Source organism: Kogia breviceps, chromosome 1 (assembly GCF_026419965.1).
Source record: "Kogia breviceps isolate mKogBre1 chromosome 1, mKogBre1 haplotype 1, whole genome shotgun sequence".
NCBI lineage: Eukaryota > Metazoa > Chordata > Mammalia > Artiodactyla > Physeteridae > Kogia > Kogia breviceps.
Genome location: NC_081310.1, coordinates 181,070,951 through 181,092,976, shown reverse-complemented (window position 1 = coordinate 181,092,976; position 22,026 = coordinate 181,070,951). Strand labels below are relative to the sequence as shown.

Genomic DNA, 22,026 nt, shown 5'->3' with positions numbered 1-22,026 from the left:
CACAAGCACTTGGACACCTCAACAACTGATCTGATAACCGAGATGGCTGCTAAGTGACTAACAGGCAGGTAGCATACACAGCATGGATATGCTGGACAAAGGGATGATTCATGTCCAGGGCAAGATGGAGCAGGATGGTATGAGACTTCATTATGCTACTCAGAATGGTGTGCAATTTAAAATTTATGAATTGTTTATTTCTGTAATTTTCCATTTAATAATTTTGGACTGCTGTTGACTTCGGGTAACTGAAACCATGGAAAGTGAAACTGCAGATAACAGGTGATGACTGTATGTATATTTTAAAATAATATTCTTAAGATGAAAAAAAATTAATTACATGGGACTGAGTGAACTGATGAGGATGACTACAATTTTTGTGACTTTCTGTTTGAATCAAATTTTAAAAAAATCCCCCCCCAAAATAAAACAATATTCTTCTGAGCATTTTTCTAAAAAGCACAATTGTTTTTCCTTTTTACCCCAAGTAAAGTTAATTATATCAGAAATGAGTCTCCCCCCCTCAATCTCTTTCTGCATATGGGGAATACTGAAAAGATGTCTTTTTTAAATTATTAAATGTAAATAGCTCATTAAATATAATCCAATTACTTTAATTGTAAAAAGGAAGTAATTACAATATGTACATGTATTCTTGCCTAGTAGATTTAATATCTTAAATTAATCTTTTCAGCATTAATATTTTAAATTAACCTTTGACATTAGAAAAATTCAAGACACTGATGTCTATTTTAAATATATATATAAAACTGCACTTTATAGATCTTTGTTGTGATTTCACCCACAAACAATTTTAGTGGGAAAAGCCCCACTCCCAGAGAGAAGGGTAATTAAATAACACCTGCCCTAACTGAACTGGTATTTCTTGTCTGCCATAAATCATGTCAAAGAGTCTGTTTTAAATTCTAATACCTTTGTGGGACAAAAAGCCAAGAGATGAATTCTGTGGCATTCCAATAATCACAAAAGCTTTACTTAGAAAGACAATTCCAAGCCAAAATTTGTTAGGAGCATCTCTCTGGTATAGTAGCCTACATTTTCCACTACCTAATTTCTATTCTGTTACTAGCAATTATAGTTCCCTGAGACTACCCCAAGCATTCTTCTCTTGCTCTCTGGTCTAGCCCCTCAAGTTTGACGTTACAACAGTTTCCCTTAGCAGTCACCTGGTTCTTTCATTTTTACTCTTTCTTGGTGACCAAGAGTAAGTAAATTGCATACCTAAATCTCTATGAACTACTTTGAAAAGGGGATCTGCCATGGTCTTTGCATTGAAGAACTTCTATTAAAACAGAGGCAAAAGGCTTACACAGATGAGGAATTAAGAAGACTGAGCTTTGTTTTTCTACCTCCTACCAAAATCTATCAATGAGTGTTGTTTTAAGATATGAATATGTGTTTTAAAAAATTAAAATTGTATTTAGATTAACACAGAACTTTTTTCAAACTTTAGAAATAGCAAGACTGTATGAATATATATGTTGTACCAGTAACAACTGGGGCCATGTTTGTATAACACTTTCCCTCCAAAGTAGAAAAGTTCTATTTAAAGTACAAAGAGGGGGACTTCCCCGGTGGCGCAGTGGGTACGAATCCACCTGCCAATGCAGGGGACATGAGTTGGAGCTCTGGTCCGGGAAGATCCCACATGCCGTGGAGCAACTAAGTCTGAGTGCCACAACTACTGAGCACGCGCACCTAGAACCCGTGCTCTGCAACAAGAAAAGCCACCGCAATGAGAAGCCCGTGAACCTCAACGAAGAGTAGCTCCCACTCGCCACAACTAGAGAAAGCCCGTGTGCAGCAACAAAGACCCAGAGCAGCCATAAACAAACAAACAAATAAATAAATAGTTAAAGTATGAAGAGGGACTTCCCTGGCGGTCCAGTGGTTAAGAATCCAAGCTTCCAATGCAGGGGACATGGGCTCGATCCCTGGTCGGGGAGCTAAGATCCTGCAAGCCGCGAGGTGCGGCTGAAAAAAAAAAAGTACAAAGAAGCATCATGTGTTTTCAGCAACTCTCAAGGATTTCACTGAAATAAATTTTTCTGTTCAGACCCCTGTATTAATGCGCCAAAGGTGCAGCTCTGCCTCACTTGATGCGACTTCTCAGAACAAATTAATGAAATGGATAAGCGTAACTATGACTAACTCCTTTGGTCATTCATACTGTAGCCACGTTGAAGCAGTTCCTGACTATATTGGTTGGCTTCTGCTGTCATCCAGGCTAACTATGGAAGGCTACTTTATTGTCCAAAAGGATAGTGACATGGGTCACTGTGGGTTCCCTCATTCCAAACACTGTAATGAATTTTGAACAGTTACCAAGGGTTAGAAGAAGGAATGGAGCCTGATATCTGATGATGCTCACAGAACTCCAGAAGGACAGTGCCATTAAAAGACAAGAAGAAGTAATTTCACAGGTAAAAGGTGTACTAGCAGCTAAAACTAAGCCCCTTTCAAGATTTAAATGATTCAAGTCTCATCTTGGTTAACACTGTTATTTTTGTACAAAATATATCTTATTAGGCCAGCCCTTGAAAGTTAAAAGGTGTCTTTAAATGCCTGCTGACCTAAAATTGCCATGTTCCATGCTTTAAAGGGATTGATTTTCTGGGAAAGAACAATAAGATGCCAAATTCTGTTCAATGGAGATCAGAATACTATTTGTTGAACCTATTCTGCACCTGTGAAAGTAAAAGACTAAGACTGGCTCACATACCCCAGGGGGAGGATGGTATTTATGTGGGCTCTGCCTATGACCTCTTTGGCAGCAAATGTAAGAAAGTCCTTTTCTGAGGCTAAGGGGCGGATGCAGGACTTTAAACTACCCATTCAAGCTGGGTTACGATTCCCCTCCTCCATAATTAAGTTCCCTTTCCCACTCTCCATGCATGCATGAATTGCAGTGACACTGACATGGGGGTCTGACATTAGTCTTTGAAGGTCATTTAAATCCTCCTCCTTCCAAGCTGACTTAAAAGCAATGCATCATCCTCTCCACAATGCCTGAGTATGGGGTTTGACTAGATGGTACTAAAGTGGAGTTAACCTAAAGAATAAAAGGAGAAGCCCGTGGGAACAAGTCTCGGAAACCCTTTTCACGAAGATGGCGCCAAAGGTGAAGACGGGTCCCTGCCCCTCCCAAAGCCGAAGCCAAAGCAAAGTCTTTGACGGCCAAGAAAGCAGTGTTGAAAGGCGTACACAGCCACACAAAAAAAGAAGATCCGGACGTCACCCACCTTCCGACGGCCCAAAACACTGTGGCTCAGGAGGCAGCCCAAATATCCTCGGAAAAGCGCCCCTGGAGAAACAAGCTTGACCACTATGCCATCATCAAGTTCCCCCTCACCACCGAGTCAGCCATGAAGAAAACAGAAGACAACAACACACTGGTGTTCATTGTGGACGTCAAGGCCAACAAGCACCAAATTAAACAGGCTGTAAAGAAGCTCTGTGACATTGACATGGCTAAGGTCAACACCCTGATCAGGCCTGATGGAGAGAAGAAGGCATATGTTCGACTGGCTCCTGACTATGACGCTTTGGATGTTGCCAACGAAATTGGGATCATCTAAACTGAGTCCAGCTGACTAATTCTAAATATAAAAGTTTTCACTATTAAAAAGAAAAAGAATAAAAGGAAAGAGGGCTCCAAATTCAGGGACCATAAAAAGAACAAACCAAAGAAATAAAACATTAGATAAAACTCAGTTGCTCAAGAGACAACAATAAGAGAAACAGTAAACATCTAACATTAGATGAATGAAAACATTTCTACTGATAACCCTTTTTATTTAGGAAAGTAGAAAAGGTCATTCACAGTATGGTCCCTTTCTTTGGCTCCAGTCTCATCTCCTGTCACATCTTCATATATACATACCCTTCCTTGAAGTCCCAGGGACCTTCCCATGGCTCCCCATTGCATCACATTCTCTCTTGCCTCCATACTTTTGCTCAAGTCTAACCACCTACCACAAGCCCCAACTTCTAGGGTCTTCCAAAACTGAGCTCACGTGAAACATCTGCTGACATGCCTTGCCCCAAAAGAGCTTGGTGCCCCTCCCCCACACACTCTTTAAACTTTCATAACGTCCTGTGCAAGCCCATCCAATCACACTGCTTTAAAATGACTGATTTTCTTACTGCTCTCCCATGCGACTGGATTCTCTGAGGCTGGTGATCTATAATCCTAGTGCCTACCACCATACTAGGCACAGAGAGAATGCTCAATAAGTATTTATCAAGTGAATAAAGCTACAGGTAGTGGTTCCTGTGCTTTGGCCCTCACGAAGGTGAGGATGGGGAGAATGTCTGGACCTCCAGTCTTACAGCACTGCTCCCTGAAGGAAGAGAACCCAATCTGAACAGTCCAAGTTTAAACTCTGTTTTAGACTAAGATTCCTGGTAGCTCACCAAATCACAAGACAGGATCTACATACACTCTCCAAGCCCTAGAAAATATCAGGGGTCTAATGTGGTACAAAAAAAAAGCAAGGCAGGGCTTCCCTGGTGGCGCAGTGGTTGAGAGTCCGCCTGCCGATGCAGGGGACACGGCAAGATCCTGTGAGCCATGGTCGCTGAGCCTGTGCGTCTGGAGCCTGTGCTCCGCAAACGGGAGAGGCCACAACAGTGAGAGGCCCGCGTACCGCAAAAAAAAAAAAGCAAGCAAGGCCACCCTGACCAACATGAGCAATCTGCCACTTCCCTTCTATTCATGCACCTCAAAGCTCTTAATTCCTAATGTAAAGAGAGATGAATGATAGAGTTACCAGCCAAAGAAGATAAATTTTCAAAAAGGCTAAGGAAGGTTAGAATAGGGTAAGTCATGAAAATCAGCACATGTCCACAGCTTGAAAGAAATCCAGGCTGTTATTAAAATCTCCAGGCACTTGGCCTAAAATGTTAATAAGCCTCTGAACCTTTCCTAGCTTCTTCCCTCCCCTCAATACTTCTTCCCCATCTCAGCTACTCACTCACCAGCCTGCCTGCCTTTCTTTCTTTCCCTTCTTTCCTTTCCTTCTTGCATTTATAAATACAGATAGAACTGGTGAGGATTTGTCAAACAAATGACAACTTCAAACTAAATGTGGCATTCGTATAAAGTGATATCCAATTATTCGTTTGTTCGTTCATTCACTCATTCATTCATTCAACGAACCTGACATACCAGACACTGTGCCACACACTGGGGATAGAATTCAACACTGCCCCTATCTCCACGAAGCTTGAAAGCTACTGAAGGAGACAAATTAAAAAGGGGAACAATACTACTCAGTGATAAATGTGACCACAAATGTTACATTCAAGGTGTTATGGAGGCATCCAGCTCAGATCAGGGGTGGAGGGAGTCATTAAGAAAGAGTGTCTTAGGGACTTCCCCGGTGGTCCAGTGGCTAAGACTCCACGCTCCCAACACAGGGGGCCCAGGGTTGATCCCTGGTCAGGGAACTAGATCCCACATGCCACAACTAAGAGTTTGTATGCTGCAACAAAAAGATCCTGCATGCCACAACGAAGATCCCACACGTGGCAACTAAGACCCCATGTGCCGCAACTAAGACTCGCCGTGGCCAAATTAATTTAAAAAAAAAAAAGAGTGTTTTAAAAGACAAAAAGGGTTAGTTGAAAGAAGTTTCAGGTGGAGGGAGCAATGTGTACAGAGGCAAACAGCGTTCCAGGAACAGCAAATAGCTTGGTGTGGCTGAAGTGCAGGAAGTCACGAGTGGTGAGGCTAATAAGGCAGATAGAAGCCCAGGCACAGAGAGCCTTGTGCACTATAGCACTTAGAGTGTGCTGAAGGCTACTGGGAACTATTTAAGATTGAGGCCAGAGAGTGACATGATCGGATTTGCATTTAGAAAGCTCTCTCTGGCAGCAATGTGGAGAATGTATTACATGAAGGGGAGAAAGACTGAGGCAGTAATCCAAGTGGAAGCACTTCTAATTGATCGATAGAATCTACAATGGGAAAGTTGCAACATAAGATGATAGAAATTGCTCTATACTGAGTTTGAGACCAGGTTGTCACTGATAAGCTTTCTCTTTTGAACAATTAAATTACTTAATCTCAGTTTTTACATTCTGAAAAATGTGTCTGTGTGTGAAAGCAGAACTGGGGGAATACTAGACTAGAGCAGGTATCACCAAACTTTTCGTAATGCTTTAAAATTTATAGATACAAAATATTACTATTAGCTTTAAAGTCCCCTACATGGCTCTCCCCAAACCCATCTCCCTCCATCACCATGAGATAACACTGCCCCAAATAGTGATAACTTTATCACATCTTATCTCTAAACATTATATTTTTAGTCTCACATGTTTCTTTATAGGGATCTAATCATAAGGTATGTTCTGCAACTTTTCACTCTACAATTTTTTGAGATTCATTCATGTTGCTATAGTTGCAATTTACTCATTTCCACGGTTACATAGTGCTCTACTGTATGGCCACACTGTGATTTATTTATCTAATCTAGAGTTGATGGATGCTGGGATTTTTTCCCAGTTTGGATTATTTGTTTGTTTTTGCTAATGCCAACAGTGTTGCTATGGACTTTTTTGTACTTGTCTCCCACTGCACATGTTCAAGAGTTCTTTAGGGTAGATATCCGGGAGTGGAATTGCTGGGTCAGAGGGTATGCACGTCTTCAGTCATGAGATAACGCCAAATCATTTTGCAAAACAGTTGTACCCATTTACACTACTGTTTTGCTGGGTTCTGGTTGCTTCATATCCTAGCTGACATTTTTTGTCAGAGTTTAATTTTTGCCCATCTGATAGACACAAAACAGTACATAACTGTAGTTTTAATGTGCATTTCCCTGCTAATGAGGCTGAGCATCCCTAAAGCTTTTTGTAGAAAGGAGCTACTTTTTATTTTTCAGAAACCTGTGAAAGCCTAGAATGGCTGGAGGTCATTCAGAATGCTGCCTCCCAACAATGAACGAGATGAACATTGGTCTCTCTTAGCATTAAGCTAAAACAGTATGACCGAATCTCAGCCACACTGACACCTGACACACAGGCAAACCTGAGATTTTTCATCTGAGAATTGAAGATGAGTTAGAGACTTTAGCAGGCCTAGACTGAGACAGAAAAATCAGAGAGGGGCAAATATTGTGACAGTTAAGGCCTTTGACTATCTGACATCAACATACTTCTTCAGCCTCCTTTCTGGTCACAACTTTACAATGCTCTACACTGCATCCCCTATTGTACTCTCATGCCTGTGATTTCAGTCAAGATATTTCCTGCTTCTTGGAATACCTTTTTTTCAGTTTTTTTTCCCCCTGCTTCTGGAAATTTATTAATCCTTCCCAGCCCAGTTCAAATGTAATTGCTTCTATGAAACCATCCTGACCCTGTTCCCCAGAAAGAATTAATCAAGCTCTCCGCTGCTTCAATAGCACTCTATTATTCCTCTATTATGACACCCATCCCATATTACAGTTGTAATAGGGGTAGACTGTGAACTCTTTGAAGGAAGGTACTATCTCTTAAATCCTGAGGTGCTGAGCAGCACTCGGTCACCCATCAATTCTTCATAAAATACTGCATAAGTGGACAGAAGGATGAACAGAATCTGCTAAGAAAAAATGTCTAGGGAATTCCTTGGTGGTCCAGTGGTTAGGACTCCAAGCTTTCACTGCCAAGGGCCCAGGTTCAATCCCTGGTCTGGGAACTAAGATCCCGCAAGCTGCACAGCGCGGCCAAATAAGTAAATAAAGTAATTCTTTAAAGAAAAGAAAAAATCTCTAAACAATGAAAAGTCCTTTCTGACTCTTGCTGACTATGAAGAAAAAAATCAGAGAAAAGGCAAGAAAGGAGAAAAGGAGTGAGAGCTAATGAAGAATAAACTGTAACAATCCACTCCCCTTAATAGAGATCCATGTCAGGAAGGCCAGGAAGTGAAAATGTGAACCATACAGTCACTTTATTAATGGGGGACAATAGCATGAAAAAGTGGGATTTATAACTGAATCTAAAACCTTAGGCTGTATCTTGAAATTCATCTGGAAATTATTTGTGCCTGGTGTTCTCCGTGGGAGAAGTTGTTTAACTATAAATTCAATTTATTTAATAGTTAAAGGTTTTCAATTTTTTCTTGAGTCATCTCGTTTTCTTTTGCTGGAAGTCTGTCCATTTTATCTAATTTTAAAATAAACTGGCATAGTATTCTATAAATTGATTAGCAAAAATTGTTATTAGGAAAAAATGGCTAGAAGGCTAGATAGAATAAGGGCAGAGATAAGGATCCAAAACAAAGATCTGAGATTTCACAATATTGTGACAGGTTCATGTGTCTCTGTGTTCCTAGAATATAGGCTTCTTTTGGACAGGGATCACGTCTATCATAGTCTTTTGTACATAATGTGTTCTAAAAGTATTTCTTAATTTCCTATATCAAATAAAAAAATACAAGGACTTCCCTGGTGGCCCAGTGGTTAAGAATCTGTCTGCCAATGCAGGGGATACGGGTTCGATCCCTGGTCTGGAAAGATCCTACATGCCGTGGACCAACTAAGCCCGTGTGCCACAACTACTGAAGCCGGCGCACCCTAGAGCTGTGCCCCACAACAAGAGAAGCCACCACAATGAGAAACCCGCGCACCGCAACTAGAGAAAGCCCACGCCCAACAACGAAGACCCAACGCAGCCATAAATAAATAAATAAATTTATTTATTTTTACAAGATACAATATTGAAAAAAAAAAGATACAATATTGATAGTTCAAGTCAATAGGTGTTTTATTATTTTAATAGTTGATTTTGATTAATACATGGTTGACCTGAGTAATATCTATAGCTGTCTTTAAAATTTTAAAAACGCTTTTTTTCAATCAAGTAAAAATTGGTTTCAGAGGTTACTCTCATTCATTAAACTAGATGTTAAAAAAAAACTATCCAGGGACTTCCCTGGTGGCGCAGTGGTTAAGAATCTGCCTGCCAATGAAGGGGACACGGGTTTGATCCCTGGTCCAGGAAGATCCCACATGTCACGAAGCAACTAAGCCTGTGGGCCACAACTACTGAGCCTGCACTCTAGAGCCTGCGAGCCACAACTACTGAGCCTGCATGCTGCAACTACTGAAGCCCGCGAGCTTAGAGCCTATGCTCTGCAACAAGAGAAGCCACTGCAGTGAGAAGCCCACACACCGCAACGAAGAGTAGTCCCTGCTCACTGCAACCAGAGAAAGCCCACGCACAGCAATGAAGACCCAACGCAGCCAAAAATAAATAAATTTATTTTTTTTAAAAAAAACAAACTATCCATTTAAATATAGCAATTCCTTGAATTTAAAGGAAAAAAAACAGCAGGAATAAGAAATTTAACAGCTTTGAACTACAAAATACACATTACTTTAAAAAACAAAAATGTAATTATTATTAAGATTATTGCTACTATAAAAGCACATTTCATGATTTAAGGGAAAAAAAGTCATTTTAGTGGTTTAAAAAAAAGTTATGTTAGTCATCAGTTTTATCCACTCCTTCCTCAAACCTTATAACATAGTAGGTAACTGGAAGGAAAACTATCTGATTTACATTTCAGAGTCCCTGCCCTGTCCCACCCTCTCCTGCCCTAGTGGATGTGCACTTGGTTAAATGCATTCTGTATGAGAAAGGAGAAGCAAAGAGGTAGTTTGAGCTTTAAAAATCCAGAGACTGTATTGGAATAATTTTGAAAGCTTCTTTAGAGATTGACCAAAAAATACTAGTCCTCTATTAGTGAAGGTCAACATCTTTAACTGGACACAGTCCAGGAGAGTGTTATTGCAAATAAGTACAATCAGAAGAACGGCAATGGACACTACCTGGGCAAAAGATCAGTGAGGCAATACATAACACCTTTGATTCTAGATTGGTATAATCCTTTTTAACAGGCATTATCACAGCCTCCAGTACCATACAATAAGGATTTCCCAAATATCTATGGAAAGTTGACAGTAGTAATACTTCTCTACCTATCTCATAATACAGATGCATTTTACTACTACTTTTCCTTTTAGAAATCACGTTAATAAAGATGTTTGGAGGAATTCCTTGGCGGTCCAGTGGTTAGGACTCTGCACTCTCACTGCAGAAGGCCCAGGTTCAATCCCTGATGGGGGAACTAAGATCCCACAAGCTGCACAGCGTGCAGCCAGGAAAAAAAAAAAAAAAAAAAAAAAAAGATATTTGGGCATTTCTGGTTTTAAATGCCAGTTATTTTAAAAAACTGGACAAGTGTTAACAGAAATTTTTGTTGGCATTTTTCAGACTTGGAGGAAACGTAATTTGACAAAGAGTATTTCCCAAGTGGTCTAGAAGGAAGCAAAAGAATTAGCAAAATCTAGAGAAGAAAAAATGAAAATGCATTAGGTGAAGGCCTGAGGTTTGCTGGCAGGAGAAAAAAGTGTGGACGCTGTGTAAACAAGAATCCATGGTAAACAAATTTAATTAAAATGAAGCAATTATCATGTTTTGTCACATTTGTTAAAACTAAACTGCCAACTGGTATCCTTTTAGGATGTCCATCGTCTTGATTTCCATCAATTGTCCCAGAGAAATTATTAACAGTACTCCCCCTTACTCTTAAAAATGAACTGTTTTAAAAAACAGCAAAACACTATGTTGTACACCTGAAACTAATACAACACTGTAAATCAACTATACTTCAATTTTAAAAGATTTTGGGGGGGCTTCCCTGGTGGCGCAGTGGTTGAGTCCGCCTGCTGATGCAGGGGACACAGGTTCGTGCCCCGGTCCGGGAGGATCCCACATGCCGCGGAGCGGCCCATGAGCCATGGCTGCTGAGCCTGCGCGTCTGGAGCCTGTGCTTCGCAACAGGAGAGGCCACAACAGTGAGAGGCCCACGTACCGCAAAAAAAAAAAAAAAAAAAAAAAAGATTTTTTTAAGTGAATTGGTTTACACAATAAATTATATGATCACCCTTTCCTTGAAGAACCAGGAGGTAGAGCTGCTAAAACAGCTCAATGTTCAGGATCCAATCATAGTCCCAATTATTTAAAATTCAGTACAGATTTACCTCATTTATCTAGCACAGTGACTATAACAGCAGAATAGCATAGTGACTAAGAACATGGATTCTGGAACCAAATGGCCAGAGTTCATATTTCAACCCTGCTATATAAACTCTAGCTGTGTGACCAAGAACATTTTTTGCTGTTTTACTTTTTACTTTGAAATAATTTCAAACTTGGAGAAAAGTTGCAAGAATAGTACAAAGGACTCCTTTATGTCCTTCACCTAGTTTCACCAATTATGAACATTTTGCCATATTTACTTTTATCTCTCCCACACACAATTTCATTACTAACTTTTTAACCACTTTGATAATATGTTGTAGACATGGTGCCTCTGCCTAAATACTACGGAGAACAACTCCTAAGAACATACTACAGTCCAATTATCACATTAGGAAATTTAACAACAATACAATATTATTATGTAACATAAAGTCCATATCTAAATTCTACCAATTGTCCCAATAATGCTCTTTATAGGAATTTTTTTCCTCAACCCAGGATCCTAATCCAGAATTGTGGGCACGTTTCTTAATCTCTCCCTCAGGGGATTATTGGGAGAAATAAAGAGTAAATGTAAAGAATTTAGAACAGTTTTTGGCATTTAGTGCAGGTGTTAGCTGCTTTTAGGGAGTGATAGACTCCATACAAGGTAGAATTGTCAGAAAATGGAAATAACTCTTTAGACACTATACTCCTTAAAGCCATTTTAATGAAAACCTCTGTAAAATATGTTGTGCTTATCCATTATTTCTTAAACAGAATATGTTAAATATAATTTAACCTTTTCTTAGTAACTCAGGGTCTTCACATCAGCAGTGGTACTATGCTATAAAACCATGATGCTGTCAAAAGCTCCTAAGGTATGAGGTGCTATATGCCTCTGTAATAAAACAGCTATAAAGTCTAGACAGGCATCTTGAATCTCTTCCTTCTGCTGTCATGCTTTTTGATCATTAGTATGTATTAGTGCATCTAATCTATATTATTCTAATAATGTTTATGGTCAAACAAGGCTTTTAGTTTAAAAAGCACTTTCATGTCATCTCTCATTAATTCAATAAATATCCACTATGTCATTTGATTAATTAGCTGATTTGAATTTCACAAGAAGTCTGTGAGGTAAAAAGAAAATGTATTACTACTCCCAATTTTAATTACCTCATTATAGATGAATAAATTAAGGCTCAGATAGGTCAAGTGACTTGCTCTGGGCCACAGAGCCAACAGGCAACACTGATAGCCCTAGCACACCTAGATCCTCTGTCCCTCAATATACACAGTTGTCTCTGAGTGAAGTCCTAGGATGATACAACTTTTTAGATAGTGAACGAGCTTTCTGAAAGCTTTTTCTGACTTTTAAAAGTACTTTCAGCTTACTTTCAAACACAAGAAGTTGCATTCTTGTTGGCTGAAAATGCCAGATGTCTGACTTTCAGATGCTCTTCCTCTGCACTTTCTCAAATATTCTTTCCAAAATTCTCTGAACTTTATGGCAACACTTTATTAATATAGACTCCACACCCATTTGAAAACTTGAGACAAATTCAGACCTGAGCTAAAGTTTACTACCTCTGTACTCTAATAAAGAAAAGCCTGGCTAAGAAAACAGTGTAAATAAGATTGCAGGGAGAAATGTTTAATGAGCTGTTTTTAAGCATTTCAGGAGTCTAATTTACATACAATTAAAGTTAAATTGCACATCATTCTCAGCTATTCATTAAACCAGGTACAGGGACCTCAACCTAACAAAAAAACCTGGTAACACTAATAGAGCCTAGTTTCAGTTATGACTCAAAGTAACAGTTGCACCTAGAGAAAAACAAAACACAACACTCTCACTAGGATTTACCTCAATTAGCCCAAATTAATGAGGTCTGATTGTACCTCCAATGGTGACCCACAAAACCTATCTTCCCCTGATGGCCTAGAGTAGAAGCTCAAATGCAGTTAAAACTCCTGTCACAGAAATTGGTAGAGGCAGCAAAACAAAATGGCAATGGCATAGAGTTAAGAGCCACAAGCCTCAGGTTCTAGGTCGGATGATGCTGCTAAATCTGTATGACCTTGGTTAAATCGCTCTACTTCTCCAGCCTTCAGTTTCCTAGGCAATAAATGTGGTCTTTAAATGCCATATCTCACTAAAAGCATCCAGAGCTCCTTGACTGAAGGGCAGGAAATGTACAAGATGAGTCTGGAACATCTTATCATAACTAGAAAGCAAGGAACACTATCAAAGACTACTGCAGTTATGTCAAAAGAAATCAGGAGGGCTTCCCTGGTGGCGCAGTGGTTGGGAGTCTGCCTGCCAATCCAGGGGACACGGGTTCGGACCCTTGTCCGGGAGGATCCCACATGCCGCGGAGCGGCTGGGCCACTGTGAGCCATGGCCACTGGGCTGGGCCTGCGCGTCTGGAGGCCACAACAGTGAGAGGCCTGCATACCGCAAAAAAAAAAAAAAAAAAAAAAAAAAGAAAGAAATCAGGAGCCAACTTGAAGAGGCTCCCGTTGGTCCAAGATGGAACAAATTAAACATCAGTAAGAATAACTACAATAGGGCTTCCCTGGTGGCACAGTGATTAAGAATCCGCCTGGAATGCAGGGGACATGGGTTCAAGACCTGGTCTGGGAAGATCCCACATGCCACGGAGGAACTAAGCCTGTGTGCCACAACTACTGAGCCCGTGTGCCACAACTACTGAGCCTATGTGCCACAACTGCCGAAGCCCGTCTGCTCTAGGGCCTGCGTGCCACAACTACTGAAGCCCATGCACCTAGAGCCCGTGCTCTGCAAAAAGAGAAGCCACCACAATGAGAAGCCCGCACACCGCGACAAAGAGTAGCCCCCGCTCGCCGCACTAGAGAAAGCCTGCGCACAGCAATGAAGACCCAACACAGCCAAAAATAAATAAAATAAATAAATCTATTTTTTAAAAAAGAATAACTACAATAGATTAAAACATGTCAAATATGTTAATACCCATAAATTCATAATGATACTTAAAAAAAAAAACTAACAACTCACTGATTCCCTTTGGAGTATATCAGGGAACCAACTTACCATTTTGAAAACTTGCAAATAAAGGACTAAAGGTAAAGAATCAAGTATTTATCCTGCCTTTTCTGTACAAATCAAAAACTTCAGAGTAACCAAAGAGTTGATTAGGGAAAGTGTTTCTTTTTTGAAGTATTCCAGTTCATAAATGAAGAAAGAATGATAGCACTAGAATATCACCATTTTGCAAACACCTAGGTAATCATTATCCAGGACCACTTACAACACAAAAAGAGACATCTGGACATTACAGGCCTCCTGATAGAAGAATACAACAACACTTATGAAGCATTATATTGCCAAAGCAGGAACCTGATTTAGGTCAAGCCTCTAGAGTTGTGCTGACCAACAGGCGGCCACTACCTACACACATGTAGCTATCAAGCACTTGAAATGTGTCTGGCTCATATGAATTGATATGTGCTGTAAGTGTAAAACACACACTGAATCACAAAGATTTAGTATATAAAACATCTCAATAGTTTTTATATTCATTATGTGGTGAAATGATAGTAACTTGCAACTATCAGGTTAATTTAAAATATTATTAAAAAAAATTCCACCTGTTTCTTCTTACCTTTTTAAAGTGCCTACTAGAAAATTTAAATTTCATTTGAGGCTTGAATATTTCTATTAGACAATGCTGCTCTAGATCTAACAACCAGTTTACAGGGAACACAAGGGACAGAGCATAGAAATTCAATTAGCAAAATCTAGAATGGGAAAACTTGCTTTCTTCAACAACAACAAAAATATAAAGGAAAAAAGGCAAGAGAACCAAAAGATTAAAAGAAACTTAAGAGCCACAGAACCCAAAGATTAAGAGAGATTTAAGAGCCATATAAATCAAATAAATGTATGGATATTTTTTGGAACCTGATTCGAATAAAGCAAATGTTTAGAGAGAAAGGAGGGCACAGATGAAGGGAAGAGGGAAAAGAGAAAGCAACTGTGGAAATACGAACATTAACTGGCTATCCAATGATGTTACTGTGTATGTGTTACTTTTTTTTAAAAAAAGAGCATCTTTTATAGTTACATAATGAAATTATTTACAATTTAAATAATATGGTGTTTGGGATTTCTTTCAAAAGAATCTTGTGAGGATGAGACAGTAGGTAATAGTACAGATGAACAAAATTGACCATGAGGTGATAATTGTTGAAGTTGAGTGATGGGCATGTAGAGGTTCATTATATCATCTTCTCTACATTTGTATATGTTTGAAATTTTCTATACATACTTTTTTAAAAAAATTTATTTATTTATTTTTGTATGCGTTGGGTCTTCACTGCTGTGCACGGGCTTTCTCTAGTTGCGGCAAGCGGGGGCTACTCTTCATTGTGGTGCGCGGGCTTCTCATTGTGGTGGCTTCTCTTGTTGCGGAGCGTGGGCTCTAGGCATGCAGGCTTCAACAGTTGTGGTACATGGGCTCAATAGCTGTGGCTCACAAGCTTAGTTGCTCCACGGCATGTGGGATCTTCCTGGACCAGGGCTCAAACCCGTGTCCCATGCATTGGCAGGCAGATTCTTAACCACTGTGCCACCAGGGAAGCCCCCATACTTTTTTTAATGATATCTATAAGGACACTTCTAGCTCTTGAATCTACAAAAATCTATGAAAATAAATGATGGGGTTGGCAAGTACCTCAAGAAGTCATTCAATCTAGTTTTCTGCCTCCAGGAACATTACTTGCAATATTACCTCACGCAGCAAACATTTACTGAGTAACCACCAAGTGCAAAGGCCATAGCACTGTAGAAGATGTATACAGATACAACAAACAGTTTCTGTTTAAAGAGTTTCCTAATGTAGGAGAGACAAGAAAAGCACATAAATATAAAACAAAGTAAAAGTGATGAAGTTATGGTTTACTCCTTGTTAAGTAAATCACGAAAGGCATCGTAGAGGAGTGTCACATAACTGGGTGTTAAAAATAGGCAGGAGGGACTTCTCTGGCAGCACAGTGGTTAAGAATCCACCTGCCAATGCAGGGGACACGGGTTCGATCCCTGGTCCGGGAAGATCCCACATGCCGCAGAGCAACTAAGCCCATGCACCACAGCTACTGAGTCTGCACTCTAGAGCCTGCGAGCCACAGCTACTGAAGCCTGCGCACCTAGAGCCCATGCTCCACAACAAGAGAAGCCACCACAATGAGAAGCCCGTGCACCACAATGAAGAGTAGCCCCTGCTCACCGCACTAGAGAGAAAGCCTGCGTACAGTAACAAAGACCCAGTGCAGCCAATAAATAAATAAATAAATAAAGGCAGGATTTGGACATGTAAAGACAAGGAGTATTATGTCTAAGGGAGACAGACAGTGTGCGCAGAGGTACACAAGCAGAAAATAATGAGACCTTTCTGGGGAATGAAGATGAGTACGTTATTGCAAAAGTAGTAGGAAGCAAGGCTGGAAAGACAAGTAGGGCCAGATCACAGAATCTTAAATATCAGGTTGAGTTTATACTTTAGTCGATAAGTGCTAGGAGTCACACAAGTGGAGTTATAGATTACAGAATATTTAGGAAGATGCTATACATCTCACTTAAGCAGAGAAAAGAATGGAGCTGGGTGGGGGGAGACTGGAAGAAGCAGCAGCCATCAAGGCAACCAGTAACAAAGGACCGAAAATGACCTGGCGGGAGAAAAAGACAGGAAGGGACCTGAGAGTGTGTTGGCATGAAAAGAGATCAGGAGTTCAGGGAAGTCAACAGCAACTAAGGCCTTACATCTGAATGAACTGGGAAAACAGCGGAGCCAATGTTTGGTATGTCGGCAGACCTATACTAGCCCTGAAATGTGCTGAATAAATGACTGAGTGAATAAGTAAATAGAAATATATGAGTCAGGATAAAAGGCAGCAGCAAGTCAGGGGACTTGGGTCGGTGGGGGGAGCAGGCAGAAAAAAAGCTCAGCCTTCCTGTTTTAACTTATGAGGAAGTCAAGGTGCTGAAGGAAAATGCTGTCCAGGTGTGCTAAGCATCTTTCTCAGAAAAGCAAAGGTTCCATCGTTAAAATCTGTATAAAATCCATCCTTAAAACCTATAAACATGTCTCCCAAGCAAGAAGGAAACAAGCTGCACCAATCTGACCACTGGTTCCCAAAAGCAAACAATCCATGAAAAGCTGAAGGTGCAGAAGGGATATCCAAGTGGAGGGATTCAATAGGAACTCTAGGACGGAGGTTCAGAAGTAGAAATACAGATTTGGGAGTTACTATTTGGGAGTTACTACTATTGGGAGTTACATGAAGGCTGTAGTCAGAGACATGAGAGAGGAGATGACCTCCTAACACAAAAGCATAAACAGAGAGGCAAGGACAAAGGACAACTTGGAGACTGACAAAGAAAGAAGCACCAAGAAATGTAGGAGAATCAGAACAATGCCTTGTCATAAAAGCTAAGAGAAGAAGTTTCCAGGAGGAAGGCGTGCTCAACCCTCATTTCCTTCCTTGACCCACACATCCAATTCATCATCAAGCCTATCAGCTCTACCTCAAAAATACATACTAAATACATCTACTTCATTTTTTTTTCCACCAACCTAGTTGAAGTCTCCATCATTACCTGGACTTCTGTTATTCACCTTAGTCAATTCCTGCCCCCAAATAATCCATTTTCTTTGCAGCAACTGGATTAATCTTTTAAAAATGGAAATCATATCATATACCCACCCCCTGCTTAAAACGTTTTAACTGACTGGATATTTAAAGATACTGCGGTGTGACAATGTTAATATAATCATGTTTCAATAGGGGAAATACTTGTATTTTAGAGATGTATGCTGAAATATTTACAAATGAAATGAAGTCTGGGATCTGCTTCAAAAATAAGGGCAAACAAGTCTGAACTTATTCTACGAGACCAGTGTTACTGTACTATCAAAACGAGACAAAGACTTCCCCCTAAGGTCAGGAACAAGACTACAATATCCATTCTTATCACTTCTGTTCAGTACTGTACTGGAGGTTCCAGCCAGGGCAATCAGGTAAGAAAAAGAAATAGAAGGCATGAGATTGGAAATGAAGAAGTAAAACTCTATTTGCAGATGATATGATCTTATATCAATAGAAAATGCTAAGGAATCCATCAAAAAAACTGTTAGAAGCAAGGTAGGAGGATACAAGATCAATATACAAAATTCCATTTTATTTATTCCATTTTTACACACTAGCAATAAACAATCCAAAAATGAAATTAAGGAAATAATTTCACTTACAAATGTACAAAATAAATAAGTTTAGGAAGATTTAGGAATAAATTTAATAAAAGAAGTATAAGACTTGTACATTAAGACTTCAAAACCTAGAAAAAATTTAAAGACCTAAATAAATGAAAAGACATCCCATATTAATGGACTGAAAGACTTAATATTGTTCAGATGCAATACTACCTAATTAATCTACAGATTCAATAAAATCCCTATCAAAATCCCAGCTGGTTTTTTTTTGCTGAAATTGACAAGCTGAGCCTAAATTCATATGGAAGTGCAAGGGACTCAGCAAAGTCAAAACAATATTGAAAAAGGAATAATATTGAAGGACTCATACTGTTTTTATTTCAAAACATAAAAAAGAGCTGCAGTAATCAAGACTGTGTGATACTGGCATTAAGAACAGACATCCAGATCAGTGGAATAGAACTGAGAACCCCAAAATAAACCCACACATTTATGGTCAATTTATCTTTGAAAATGATGCAAGAAAATTCAATGGGGAACAACTTATCTTTCCAATAAATGATGCTGGGACAACTGGATATTCATATGCAAAAGAATAAAGTTGAACACCGGGACTTCCCTGGTGGTGCAGTGGTTAAGAATCTACCTGCCAATGCAGGGGACATGAGTTCGATCCCTGGTCCGGGAAGATCCTACATGCTGCAGAGCAACTAAGCCCATGTGCCACAACTACTGAGCCTGCACTCTAGAGCCCGCGGGCCACAACCACTGAGCCTGCATGCCACAACTACTGAAGCCTGTGCGCCTAGAGTCTGTGCTCCAAAACAAGAGAAGTCACTGCAGTGAGAACCCCACACACCACAACGAAGAGTAGCCCCCACTTGGCACAACTGGAGAAAGCCCACACACAGCAACGAAGACACCCAACACAGCCAAAATTAAAAATAAATAAATTATTTTTAAAAATTCTTTTAAAAAAATAATAAAGTTGAGCCCCTACATAACACCATACCAAAAATTAACTCAAAATGGATCAAAGGCTTAAATATAAGATCTAAAAGTATAAAACTCTTAGAAGAAAACACAGGTGTAAATCTTCGCAATCCTGGATTAGGCAATAGTTTCTTAGATACGACACCTAAAAGCACAAACAACCAAAGAAAAACTAGATAAACTGTACTTCATCAAAACTGAAAAACTTCTGTGTTTTAAAGGTCATGGTCAAGAGGGTAAAAAGACAACCCACAGAAACGAAAAGAAAATATTTACATATCATATCTGATAAGGGACTTGTATCCAGAATATATATAAAACTATTACAACTCAATAATAAAAGGATGAATGAACCAACTTATGAATGGGTAAAACATTAAATAGACATTCTCCAAAGAAGATAAACAAATAGCCAACAAACACATGAAAAGTGCTCAACATCACTAGTCATTAGGAAAATGGAAATCAAAACATGAGATACTGGGGGGGAGGATAAACTAGAAGCTTGGGATTAGCAGATACAAACTACTATATGTAAAATAGATGAACAGGGACTTCCCTGGTGGTCCAGTGGTAAAGAATCCACCTTCCAATGCAGGGGACGTGGGTTCGATCCCTGATCAGGCAACTAGGTTCCCACGTGCCACGGGGCAGCTAAGCCAGTGTGCCACAACTACTGAGCTCACGCGCCTCAACTAGAGAGCCCACGTGCTGTAAACTACAGAGCCCAAGAGCTCTGGAACCTGTGCACCGCAACTACAGAGCCCACGCACCCTGGAGCCTGCGTGCCACAACTAGAGAAGAGAAAGCCTGCGTGCCACAACTACAGAAGAGAAAACCCGCACTCCACAACTACAGAGAAGCCTGCGCTCCACAACAAAAGATCCCGCATGCCTTAACGAAGATCCCGCGTGCTGCAACTAAGACCCGACGGAGCCAAAAAATAAGTAAATAAATAAAATAAATGAATATTAAAATAAAACAGATAAACAACGAGATCCTACTGTATAGCACAGGGAACTATATTCAATATCCTGTAATAAACTATAATGGAAAAGAATCGGAAAAGGAATATACATATATATGTATAGATAACTGATTCACTTTGCTGTACACCAGAAACTAACACAACATTGTTAAATTAACTATACTTCAAAAAAAAACAAAAAAAACCCACGAGATATCATTTCACACCCACTAGGATGGCTATCATCAAAAAAAACAGATAAGAAATACTGGTGAGGATGTGGAAAAACTAGAATCATACACTGCTGGTGGAAATGTAAAATAGGCAGCTACACTGGAAAACAGTCTGGCAGTTCCTCAAAAAGAGTTATCATATGACCCAGCAAATCCACTCACAGGTACATACTCAAGAGAAATGAAAACATATGTCCACACAAAAAATCTGTACAAGAATGCTATAGCACCGTTATTCATAACAGCCAAAAAGTAGTAACAACTGAAATGTCCATCAACTGATGAACAGATAAATAAAAGTGTTGCATCCATACAATGGAGTACTGATACAAGCCTACAACATGATGAAAGCTTGAAAACATTATGCTAAGTGAGAGAAGCCAATTACAAAAGACCACAGATTGTATGACTGAATTTATATGAAATGTCCAGAATGGGCAAATCCACAGACATAGGAAGTAGATTAATGGTTGTGTAGGGCATGGGAAGTGGGGAATGGGGAGTGACTGCTAATAGGTATGGGGTTTTTTTCTGGGGTGATAAAAATGTTCTGGAATTAAACAGTGGTGATGACAGCATAACCTTGTGAATATACTAAAAAACACTGAATTCCATACTTTAAATGGCTAAATTGTTTGGCATGTAAATTGTATTTCAATTTTAAAAATTAAAAAGAAATGTCTTGGGTTTGATCCCTGGTCCAGGAAGATCCCACATGCCGTGGAGCAACTAAGCCCATTCGCCACAACTACTGAGCCTGCGCACCACAACTACTAAAGCCTGCACACTCTAGGTCCTGCGTGCCACAACTACTGAGCCCGCGTGCTGCAACTACTGAAGCCCACGTGCCTAGAGCCCGTGTCCCGCAACAAGAGAAGCCACCGCAATGAGAAGCCCGGGCACCGCGACAAAGAGTAGTCCTCACTCACCGCAACTAGAGAAAGCCTGCGCACAGCAACAAAGACCCAACACAGCCAGAAATAAATAAACAAATAATTAATTTTTTTAAGAAATGTCCACAAAAAGACTTGTACACAACTGTTCACAGCAGCTTAATTTGTTACAGCCCCAAACGGGAAACCACCCAAATGTCCAGCAACAGGTGAATGGATGAACAACTATATTCATGTAATGCATTATTACTTGGCAACTAGTGAAACTTGCAACAACATGGATGAATCTCAAAATAATTATCCCAAATGAAAGACACCAGACCTCCGCCCCCTGTCAATGAGCACATACTGTATGATTATATAAAATTCTAGAAGATTCAAAATAATTTATAGTGATAGATAGCAGATCAGTGGTTGCCTATGGCCTGGGGGTGTGGGGGGAAGCATGGAGCAGGAGGGAGTGATTACAAAGGAGGAAAGATTTAGGGGTGATGAATATGTTATCTTGATTATGGTGGTGGCTTTAATGGTATATACATATGTCAAAACTTATCAAATTTTATATTTTAAATGTATGGGGTTTATTGTATGCCAATAATATCTCAATAAAACTGTTGTAAAAATGAAATGAAAGCACTGTTAATTCA

At 39.7% G+C, this 22,026-nt stretch overlaps 1 protein-coding gene and 1 pseudogene across 1 annotated transcript in view; one reads left to right on the top strand and one right to left on the bottom strand.

The window, feature by feature from the left end:
• The window catches only part of WASF2 (WASP family member 2), a 72,132-nt gene that overhangs the window by 36,948 nt on the left and 13,158 nt on the right, over positions 1 to 22,026 (bottom strand). The window lies entirely within an intron of this gene.
• On the top strand, positions 3,027 to 3,639 carry LOC131768025 (large ribosomal subunit protein uL23-like; annotated as a pseudogene).